We start from the raw sequence: 11,426 nt of genomic DNA, 5'->3' as shown, positions 1-11,426 counted from the left end.
TAAAGTTTTTTATGGCAGCCAGCAAGAAAGCTATCATGAGATGCTGGCTTCAAAAACATGGCCCCTCTGTGGACATCTTCATAAATATTGTGACTCAGTTACATCATATGGAGCAGGTCACTTATAATCTGAGGCTACAAAAGGATGTAGGAGAAGGACATCAGGAAAAGTGGACCTGCTTCTTAGCTCAGTAACTTCAAAAATACCTCTTGCTTAAACCTGCCTAAGCAAGTGTAACTTATGCACATACACATTTACACTGTGTGAGAATGCATATTTATTTATGTATTCATTTATCATTTTTCCTCTGTAAGCCGTGACTCCCTGATCCTGCTGTTTGTGTTAAGACAGAAAGAAAGAAAGAAAAATTACATCCATTACAGCTAAGAAATCAAGGCAACAGAGCTGAATTAGTTGAACATATATGGAAAGAAAGAAAGAAAGAAAGAAAGAAAGAAAGAAAGAAAGAAAGAAAGAAAGAAAGAAAGAAAGACAGAAAGATGTGAGTGTTCCTTCTCTTCTATGAAAAAACAGGAAAAACGGCAACACCACCAAACATGAAGGTCCCCCAAATCATACATTTTGTAAATAAAACATTTGCATTTTATTTCAGGTGTTTGCTGCTACATCAACATCACATCTTCTAACCCTGGTCACTTGAAAGACCAAGAGATCAGGCATTTACAATAGGAATTTAATTTTTTTATAGGCTGGGTGTAAACTAAATCACATATCATATCAACAAAACTGAGAAAAAAGTTAAATAATAAGTTGTTTAATGGATTAATATAAGCAAGGGTGCTGGAAAAACTGGAAGAATGTGACAACACAAAAGTACAAATCATACTTTGCTTACATTATTCGCTACACTATATGCAGTTTATAGTATGAATCAACATTTTGCTGCAACTGCTGTAAGTCTGTATTTGTCCAAACTAGTTCATCTGACATATGTGAAGAATACCTGAAGATGTTTTTATTTGATGAAAACTCACTGCAAGAATGAAATAAACTCTAATTAATGATTTTACTCAATAAAATAACAAACCTAGTCATGGATAACTGTGCCGTAAATGATGGTAACAAACATGTGTTGGTGTGTTCTACCTTTTTTCATTGACTTTAATGCTTTTTGGCAGCTTTAGAAGGGAAATTATAACTAGTTTATTACTGAATATTATGAACAGATCCAACAATAGACACTGAAAATCATTAAAACAACAACAGTGTCTGCATTTTACAGGGAAGAGCAGGCTAACAGCAAGGTTATTAAGTATCTCATAATAAACCAGGCTCTGTGGCATAAATACATATAGCCTAATGACCTACAAATTTCAAGATATGGCATATTTTTGTACATCAATATATTTATTTTCCAGTGGAGAATCGCCATCTCTCCAAACATTTCTCTGCATAATTGATGAAGCTAGAGGAACATATGCAATAATAAAGTCTGGAATCGACATGCTATCTTTATTTGTGTGTGCTTGAGAATATTTTTTTCAGTTCATTGTCCCACCACATGAGCTGAAATCCATGAAACTCTTCATAATACTCCTCATAGAAATGGGTGTGGACGGCACGTTGATTTCTTTCCAGGGAACAGTTTTCCGTAAAGGAAGCCCTTTGGCATGGCGGTGGCATGCAAAAGGATGGAAGTTTGAGGATGAACATGCAAATCTGCAGAGAGCACTTGCAGTCTCTTCAGGATGTCTCAAAGTATTTGTCCTTTTAAAACAGGATCTAATCTTTAAAAAAACAAGAGTGTGATTATAATAGAAGTGGAAGTCATGAGAAATGACTTCCTTATCACTTGTGATCTCTGAAGGCCATGTCAGTATCGTGTGCTTCTCTGTACAGCTGTCAACCCTAATCAAAAACACACACACACCCAGATATCTTTACACACATCTAAACTTGCTGTTTCCAATCATGTGTAGGCCCATTTACAGTTCGAGAAAACTTTCAGCTGAGCTGAATGACAAGAACTAAACTGCCCTTCTCTCCAGTGCAGCTTCACAAACTTCCCCTTTCACTGTCACCAGCAAAGAGCTGAATGAGATATGGAGTTTCATTGAGAAAAAAAAAAGAGCACTGTGGAGCTATTATGAGAGTAGACTGTGAAGTGAGAGTGGGAACTGTCTCTGAGGGAATGTCAAGGTTAGCAAGATTAGTTTTACTTCAAAGGAGGGGGTGTATGTTTGAGAGGATTCATCTTAGAATTGAGATTTCATGTCAGAGTTATCCCCCTGTCTGTGCACAGAGAAAATGACAAATTCCCGGGTCAATGTTTTTGTCCAAATGGGGGCTCTCTGCTAGGGGCCAAAGAACCATGCCAGACAGTCAAAGCTTGACACTTGAGGGAAACAGAGGTGTCAGGCAGATAAAGCGCCCTCACTCTTTGCTGCTGTTCCTGCATGTGTCCTATGATAACACATGTCAGCCACTATCACACACTGCGGTCTGCACAGAGGTAACAGAGAGCGTCCAAAGCCCTGGGAAAACGTGGAGGAGCGTGAAATCACCTTGATCCAAAGATTCCTGCCGCATACCAGTCCACTGAACCCACCAGAGCACAGGGGCCCGGAGATGGGCAAGCTGCCACAGATAAAGAGAATGAGACAAAGAAAGTGAAAGAGAAAAGGTGCAGGGTAATAGTCAAGGTCTTTAATCCTGGAGATTGGTTAGAAGTTTAACATCGTCTTGTGTATTTCCTGCACATGATCAAGTCAGTTGTTCCATGAGGGAGGCCTCACTCAGATGTAAACACAGGATTTACTTTTACGTGCTGCTTTCAGGGCCAAGCTTGATTACAAGTTGCACATGCGCTCTGAGTCAAGCTAGCTGTTTGGCGTTACTGACAGCAGAGAAGAGGATGCTATGGCTGGAATGCTGTGGTGTGAACAGTGGTGAACACTCCTCCCTGTGCTGAGTGATAGCTGCTGTAGTTCAGCCAGATAAAGTGGCTTCTGTCAGTCACATGGTTGCATACTATATGTGTTCACATCAACTGATTACTTCCCGCTGGGAGTGGGCTAAACACCCATTCCCAAACACTGAGAGCAGGCTACGTACAGTTGATGTTCATGGGTAGTCACGTGTTCTTGCTCTTTCACATGCTATTCTGGTCATGCTATCAGCACCCCTCTATCACACTGTGTCACACTTCAAAGCCAGTCCATCACTGTCACTCACTGCAGAGTGGCTGAGGGAACAGAGGGAAAGAAGGTGCTTTCCAGGAGAAGTCCGGAAAATCATGTATGGCACCGGGGGAAAAACTCTTTGGAGCAGCCCTGCACCCAACACTTGCTGTGGTTTTTGTTACCCAGCAGAGGATAATTATAATTTTTGGAAATGTAAATCCTATTCACTTAGTGCTTGTGTAACTCCCACCATCAATCGTTACAATGTGATTGGAAGTCCTGTGGTGTGTCCAGTTAATTTGCACTCAATAAGGCAGCGAGATTAGAAAATAAATGGAGCATCATCAGATCAGCACAGGAAAGAGGGTGTTTCCCACACTGTGTCCTAGGAATGTTTTGGCTAAACTGAAAGCCATCATTCAAGCTAAAATGCCAACATTTGAGGAGACAATGATGGGACAGATAGCAACATCCGGGCCTGGTCTTTAGTCTGGGTTGTGAACACAAGAGGGTTTCTTTTCCATAGTTTGGGCTTGGGTCAGTGCTGAATCTCCCCCCTCCTCTATTAGGACTGTATACAAGTCTGACGTCCGGCAGCTTGCATCCCTCATTCCTACCAGAGTCTCAGAGAACATTGCCCTATTCTCCAGCATGCACTCAGGAGTAATAGACAGAGGAGGGTAGAGGAAGAGGGCACACTTGAAACAAAAGGGGGTCTATAAGGTGCCAGAACAAGGCATTGTAGCAGCCTGCACTGTAATGATGTAAAGAACCCTTAAAGAATGTGAAAAATCTCCTGGATTTGCATTATTAGGAGAACGCATAATGAACAAGGCTGTATTTTACATGGGTTATCTCAGACTGGCTCTAAAAGGTCCAGTTCTCTTTCTAAAGTACTTTACTAACACAAAATCTTCTATGTGTTGTGGGTGGGTATGGGCACATTTCACAAAATGGGAGCCTGGATTTGGTCATGAGCAGCAAGTGACATCGGCTGGATTTTAAGTGGGTGAGATCACATCCTTTCCATTTAACACTGAACAAACTTTAGAAGAAATCATTCGGTATCTGGATAAGATGAGCTTTGCATCTGTCCTATCCTTGCATAGACTGTAGAAAAATAAAGCACACATGGACAGAAATGTTCATGCTATGAAAGCACGGCATGCGTCTGGAAGAGAGACTGATGTTCTTGATGTGCACATACAGCTAGATTTCAGTCTGTTATATAACTCTGCCATGGGGGCCCCCTTGTTCTGTTCTAGCAGTCGGCTCTGAAGTTCCCCCAGCTTTTCTGCTCATTTTCCTCACAACACACAGATGTCTCAGGGCAGTGAGGAGAGTGGGGGGGACTGGGCTGGGGCCAAGAGGCAGCGGCTGCCTGTCACAAGTGAACAAGTGTGTGTGGTCAGAGATTAGGGAAGGAAGGACACAAACAAAAATTCCAGCGGAGGAGCTCCTGTGGCAGCTGTGGTTTTCTGAGTGTGAAGGATGCTGGACAACTGGACCGAGGTGATTGGTCAGTGGGGACATGTGGGTGTGTCCTGGCAGTGGCAAACTTCCTCTGTCTGATCTTAAATGAGAAGAGTGACAATTCATCAGGGACAGGATGTCCAATAGGAAGACAGATCCCTGGGGTAGATAGAAGTCCTTGCAGCTGGCCACTCAATGACCTTGGATCAAACAAAAGTTGGTCTTTCTCTCTATCCTTCTTTTCTCAAACAGTCTCTGTGCCCATAGAAAAACGAGGCATTAATCAGCAGCAGACGACTGAGCAGTTTCCAGTAAGTCATTTTGTATAAGTTTATTTTAAGGCAATGGGCCTCACTGTTCCACAAATAACATTGCTTTCTTCGTTCATTCACTTCCCTTCAGCTCTGCAACATTTCCACTCCAGCACACTTACATTTCCCTCTTGAGAGAGAGGAGGAAATGGGGGGCCTCACCATGTGAACGAAAGCTCTTTGAAAGTAGCTCTAGTGAGGTGATATGCTCCTTATAAACTGTGAGCAGGGAGGGATTCAGGGGTGGACTGCTGGGGCTGGGACTGTCTGGGAGCTGCCTGGCGTTTTCCTGTGTGTGATGCATGCTAACCCTGGGCCCCCTCAACTTCAGCAGCACCATAAAGAGGCCTCTGTAAGGCTGAGTCAGCTCCAGTCTTAATTCACCTCATTGGTCTCATTGCTTGATTAAATTCAGGAGCGTAGACTAAGAGGGCCCCTATTTCTTCTGAAACATGTAATATCATGCATGATACTGCATGGACAGAAATCAGCCTGTTATCAGTAACTATTAGATGTCAAGTCTGCTGTTGGTGCACTTAGAAACAAAAAACAGGTTGTGAATTACAGCCAAATGGAAAACACTGATGCACACAGATAACAAATGTCAGTATAAAAGATGAGAGTGAGAAATATTGTTCCTGTGAAGTAACTCTTTAACTGACTTTTGTCTATAGTTGCAACCATTTTAGTTCAGAGTAGCTACAGCATTTCTGCTGCAATACTGACTATCAGGATTATGGTTAACAAAAACTAAGAGTACAATTAAAAGTTAAATTAAAAAACTATATTTACAACCACAATTACAGCTAAAATACATTTTAATACATTATTGTTGATGGGTCTGTGCATTTGAGGATAGAACAACTTTTTTTTACAATACAGGACACTTAATATACAATTCTTTTCTAAATAATAGTTGACATCATGCATTGTTACATTCTACAATTTTAGCCTGTATAAATTAAGGTTTGATACCTGAAAAATTAAATATAACACTAAAAATGACTAAAACTTGCCTCTTACTCTAAATAAAAACAATACTAAAACTACTTCATACAATTGTAAAACTAACCAAGTTAAGAATGAAAATTAAAAACTAAACACTGTTGCTCTACTACACTTATCCAATCTAGCACATAAGACACAGAAAGACCATGTGAAAGGAAACAAAGCATATTTAGTGTGATATTGTCATGGAACAACCACCATAATTCAACCACAAACCATCTCATCCCTTAGCGATGCAAACAAACAAACACTTTTGGTGATGGTGAAATCTAATGTCTCCCTTCCATATTGTCTAATTTGACATTCCAAAGAGTCCCAGAAGAAAACCAAGACAAACAGGGGCATACCAGCCCTATCTGCAGGAAATGCCATGATACTAGTTAACACAGTGATGGCGTGGTGGCGGTTAAATGACGGCATCATTGTCCTCCAATCCCCTGACACCCAGCCTGGCTTTGATCCTGTCATGGCTGCAGACGAGCTGTGGAGCCAACCTGCTTGGTGACACCCAGGCCATTAGCTTCGGTCTGTATCCACCAGGGGGTTCCTGTCTGTGAACCTGCCGAGAAAATACACATACTTGGAAACATTACACAAATTATCTCTATGTATAAGATATGAGACAACACACTGTAATTGCCTTATCCTCTAATATAAAGATTAAATGTCTTAACTCAAGCCTCTTCCTGCAAATTATATATTTGTACATTCATAAAAATTCCACTATAATTTGTTATCCCCAAAACTATTTTCCCATGTCTTTTCCCTTTACAGATTACTTTTAGCGCAGCCTTTTTTAGCTCAAGGAGCACAAAATCCAGTTGAACAGGCTGAGGTTTAGTTCAGACATAGAAAGAGAGCAAAAAGAACTTCCACTTTGGACAAAACCAGTTGAAATCAAAACCTGGAGATTAGTCTTAATCAAATAACAAGCTTGAAGAACCAGATACCAGGGCTTTGTTACTGAGCAAAGAGCCCTCCGAGCAGGGAGAGGTGGCTCAGACTGATCATGATACAACAGGCTACATGCACACAAACTCATTTCTCACTTCTGGAAACATGACATTTGATCCAGCTGAACATTCCCACAAGGAGTGCCTTGTTTAGCAGTCTATCAGGCTTGTTAATAATAGTTTCAGCCCAGGAGAAAAGTTTTTCCTCTTTGCCTAGAGTCAACGAAACTCATCAGTTCTTCCCACCGAAAGTCTGGGAGGAACACGGTTTATTCTAATAGTTGTTCAGATGTCAGCTGTGGGCTGGACCACGCTGGGAAAAGAGGAGGTTCACAGAGCTGCTGCAGCCTAAAGCTGCGATGGTCCTGTTGATCCTAGGTCACTGCTTCCCAGGACCGAGGCCTTGTCCCTGGGAACCCTGCTGAAGTTCCGGCTACATCATTCTGCATCCTCAGCACTGTCTATAAAATCCTACTGTAGTGACCTACATACTGTCTGCATGACAAGATGTACATGTAAGACATGCATGCATAATGCTGCAACAAACATGATGAAATACCTGTAACTGCTCATCCTTCAACTAACCTTCAAGTAATACAGCTGTTATACAGTGCATCCTGGTCACCAGATAACAAAAGACTTTTAATTGTTTTGTCTTATTGTTTGTTTTAAAACAGGTAGACTAATTACTGCTGTAAACTTTCTTTAAATAGGGATGCATACTTGGCATGCATATAATGCTTTGCAAGATTCAACTGTATCCTACAACAACATCCTATGATGGAGCCCAGTACTGTGCAAAAAAACTCCTCTTTCAGTGTCACCATAAAACCTGCAATTACTCCATTCTCATGGAAATTAAGGGGGGGAGGGTGCTGCTTCCCTGACAACCTAGGATGTCTTTGTTTCTAAACTTTATGTAATCACTGATAACAGGAAGTAGTGAGGCATGTGTTATGGTCACAGCCACAGCCAGAGCTCAAGCCCTTGGTCAGGATTCCCACTGTCAGTGAGGAAATGAAAGCACAGGGAGGCTGTCTTTATGGTTAGGCCATGAAGACATAAATACTCACTGGGAGAAGCAAGATTTTCAGTCAAAGTGCATAAAAACTGATGAGTATGCAAAGAATGAATTGCACAAGATGAAAAAGCCTCACAGACTGAATTCCATAACTGCACAAAGCCAGTGAGACACAATGCAGCATTGGATTCATTCCCTTGACCTGGTAAAAAAGCAAACATTCTTGAGGAATGTGTGAAATGTGCAGCGTGGGAGGAGAGGTTTGACACATGTGGCTGTTTGCTAGACATGAAAAGTTGCCAAGGCTTTCAAGGTGCGGCTCCTCTCTCCACTCTTTGCAGTTGTGGCTGTCAAAATTGATATTTGTTCTTAGATGTGAGGGGAACTGTATATATTTGTTTCCCAAGGTCCCATTGTGTCACAATAGCCATAGGGAGGCTAACTGATTCCTGTGTCTAAGCTTATAATTAAAACATAACATCACTTATACCTGCATTGGTCGGTTGATTTTTTTTGGGTCACTGTTCCACATGACTTCTCAAACTCGTAAGTGGAGGTCAACGGCAAGGTTTAAGTGCAACGGTGTAAGACATTGCAAAACACAGAGACAGAACATGATGTCAACTAACAGACTGATGAGGCGCTATCAGCTTTAGGTTATGACTGCAGACTATTGCGGTTCAGCAGGGAGGAACAACAAAGGTATCAATGCCCAACAACAGCTGGGCAGGCTTCCTCTGGAGAGCTGTGCAGTCACACAACAGCCAACATGACATTTGATATTTCAGTGCACATGTCCAGTCTGGACTAATCGTCTTGACATGACACACAGAAGCATTCAAATCTACACAATGCAGAGGACACATGTCATTTTCATCCAAGTTGAGAAATGTGTTCATTCTCATCTTACAGATAAGGAACATAAATTGTATGACATCCAACTGGTTTTAGAGAGTATGCACAAGAGAGAGAAAGTGATAACACATTCCCTTATGCTATAATCATTTCCTCCCTCCGGCACAGTTTCTGCCTTGACAGCTAACTCACCAGCTGACAGAGGATGCACTGTGAAATGTACATCAACAGCAAAAAAAATAAAAGAAAATCTACAGAGGGACTAGGTTCACATTTAAAATCAAGCTATGTCCTGCTCTTTAAGTGGGGTTTCTGTAGCCACCTGTCCTTCAAAATGATGCTTTGTCCTCAAAGGACTTATGAAAGGAAGTGAAAAGACTCAGTCATTATCACAGTGAATGGTTTCACACCATCATAACTAGAGCTATGGTATGCTTCGCCAAACACTTCTCTCAAGAGCTGAATCAACATACACAAAAAAACTGTGAATGCAGTCTGAAAGTTCTTCACTGCATGTGAGCACTACTTATGAATTTTGTTGTATGCATCAATGAACTATATTTAATCTAGGAGGCCACAAAATGCTCTACATCTGAAAAATCAACTGAACTTCCAACAAGATCTGTATCTATTTATTTCAACAACAGCATGATGATGGTAACAACACTTATACTATGTTGCTGCCCTACCAAGCTTAACAGATCAGTACCTGACCAACCACTCAGAGTGGAGGTATTCAAAGAAACATTTGTATGAGAGCAATGCAGCTCCTCTCACAGTTTTGCACAGTCAGTTGTTTTTGCCCACAACTGCTGAGTTGCATTTCGGTGCTGAGAGAAACTCTAATGTTCCCACCACCTATGAGACCTCTTGTGACCATCTCTTCACAACTGACATTCATTCAGGTGTTACTGATGTGAAGAAACAACAATGGGATATAAACATGCAGTCGGGCACGTGCCAACACGCTTAGCACTGCACCCTCTTTTGACACAGCAAGAAAGCGTGTTTTCCCACACAGGCTTCAGACACCAAACATGTTCTCACAACCGTTCTTTTTGATGATAACAGGAAGGTTTTTGTAATCCTCTGCCTATACAAACAGAAGATCAGCATATGTCTGCTTTTGGGTACAACCACCAAATAGCAGGAAACAAGGTGGCATGACTGAGCAGCCTCTATAAAAGATAAAGACTGTGTTTTATTAGTAAAGAGCTATCCAACATCTCTGCCCAGTCCTTATTCTGTGTGTGTGACTGGCCACAGGGTACAACCTGTCTCATTCACAGATCCACTGCAACCAATTAGCCTTTACTCATGTTGCCACATCAAATAGCTGCTTAGAACTAATGGGATTAGTTGTTTTTGCACATTATTGTCCTGCTGATGTGATTTTTCATCTACAAGACACACATCTGAACCTGCAGAGGATTAATCTTCTTTCCAGATGTTTTATCCTCAGGCCACAATTCACATGTGCAAGGGATTTTAGAATAATGCCTTGTGGAGCTTTACATCATCTATCATAAGTAATGCATCCACATTGTGAGGCATTAGAATCTGTAAGAACTGAGAAATTGTTTGCTGATTTTAATATTATAAACAATCACTGGTCTAGGTTCCTCCCTAGCTCAGTGGTGCAACACTTCAGTCTCACTGTAATGGAACTTTGTGTGGGCTGAGATCTCTTTGACGTTGGGTCTCAGAAAACTTCCAAGAACACATGAAAATGCTTTTGCAATGTCATATAAGAGAGAATAGGCGCAGTTATCCAGCCGTCTACAGCGGCGGATTGTCCAGCAGATCAAACAGGCTGGCCTGGGGCGCATTATATCAGATTTCATTTTGAGTTGAGGCCCTTCATTCATTTCTGACATTTACAGTTGGATCGGTACACCCCTCTTCGAGGCCTCTTGGCTCTCAGTCTGCACTGAGGCCCCACCAGCCACTCTGGAAAAACCCAGTGCATCTGACTTGCATTGCCTGGCTCCACTTGTGTGTTCTGTTTGGCCCGTGCTGCTGGAGGAGGAGAGCGGGCCAATTACCAGCCGCCGCTCTGAGACCAATATGATGTCATACTCCCGCTCCGCCATAACAGGCTGCAGATGAGAGGGGCTGGGCCTCTTAGCAGCCTTATGCACTTAACGAAAAGCAGGAAAGCATAAAAAAACTCAAAATGGCATTGAAAATCCATGAACATTAACATTTTTCTTCATCTAAATGGACTCATTCTGCATTAAAGTGGTCCCTAATGCATCACAGTCTGTTTGTATCTCAACAGACTGGAGAGAGCGAGGATAATAGCTCAGTGTTTATCTCATAAGCGAGAGCACCTTGTTTGAATAAGACTGATAACAGCCCATGAGAAAACAGTGGGAATGACATTGTGCTTTAAGGCCTGTGTATGTCATGAACGTGAGGCGGAAGTGAGGTTTTAGAGGCATACATATTATCAGCATGCCACACCTGTAAGAAAAATCACTTACATGATATAGTTTGCTGTGCCCTTTCCTTTGCACTGACACTCCCTCATTCCTTGGAAAATCTAGTCAGCCAACTGAGTCCTCACATATCAAAGGAGACGGTTTAACAATGACACTAAAACAGGCGGAACAAACACTAAGATATACTTGTAAAGATACAGGCACATGCACTCATTCAC

The sequence above is a fragment of the Sphaeramia orbicularis genome, chromosome 12 (assembly GCF_902148855.1).
Source record: "Sphaeramia orbicularis chromosome 12, fSphaOr1.1, whole genome shotgun sequence".
Classification (NCBI taxonomy): Eukaryota; Metazoa; Chordata; class Actinopteri; order Kurtiformes; family Apogonidae; genus Sphaeramia; species Sphaeramia orbicularis.
Note: the sequence above shows the minus strand (reverse complement) of the source record.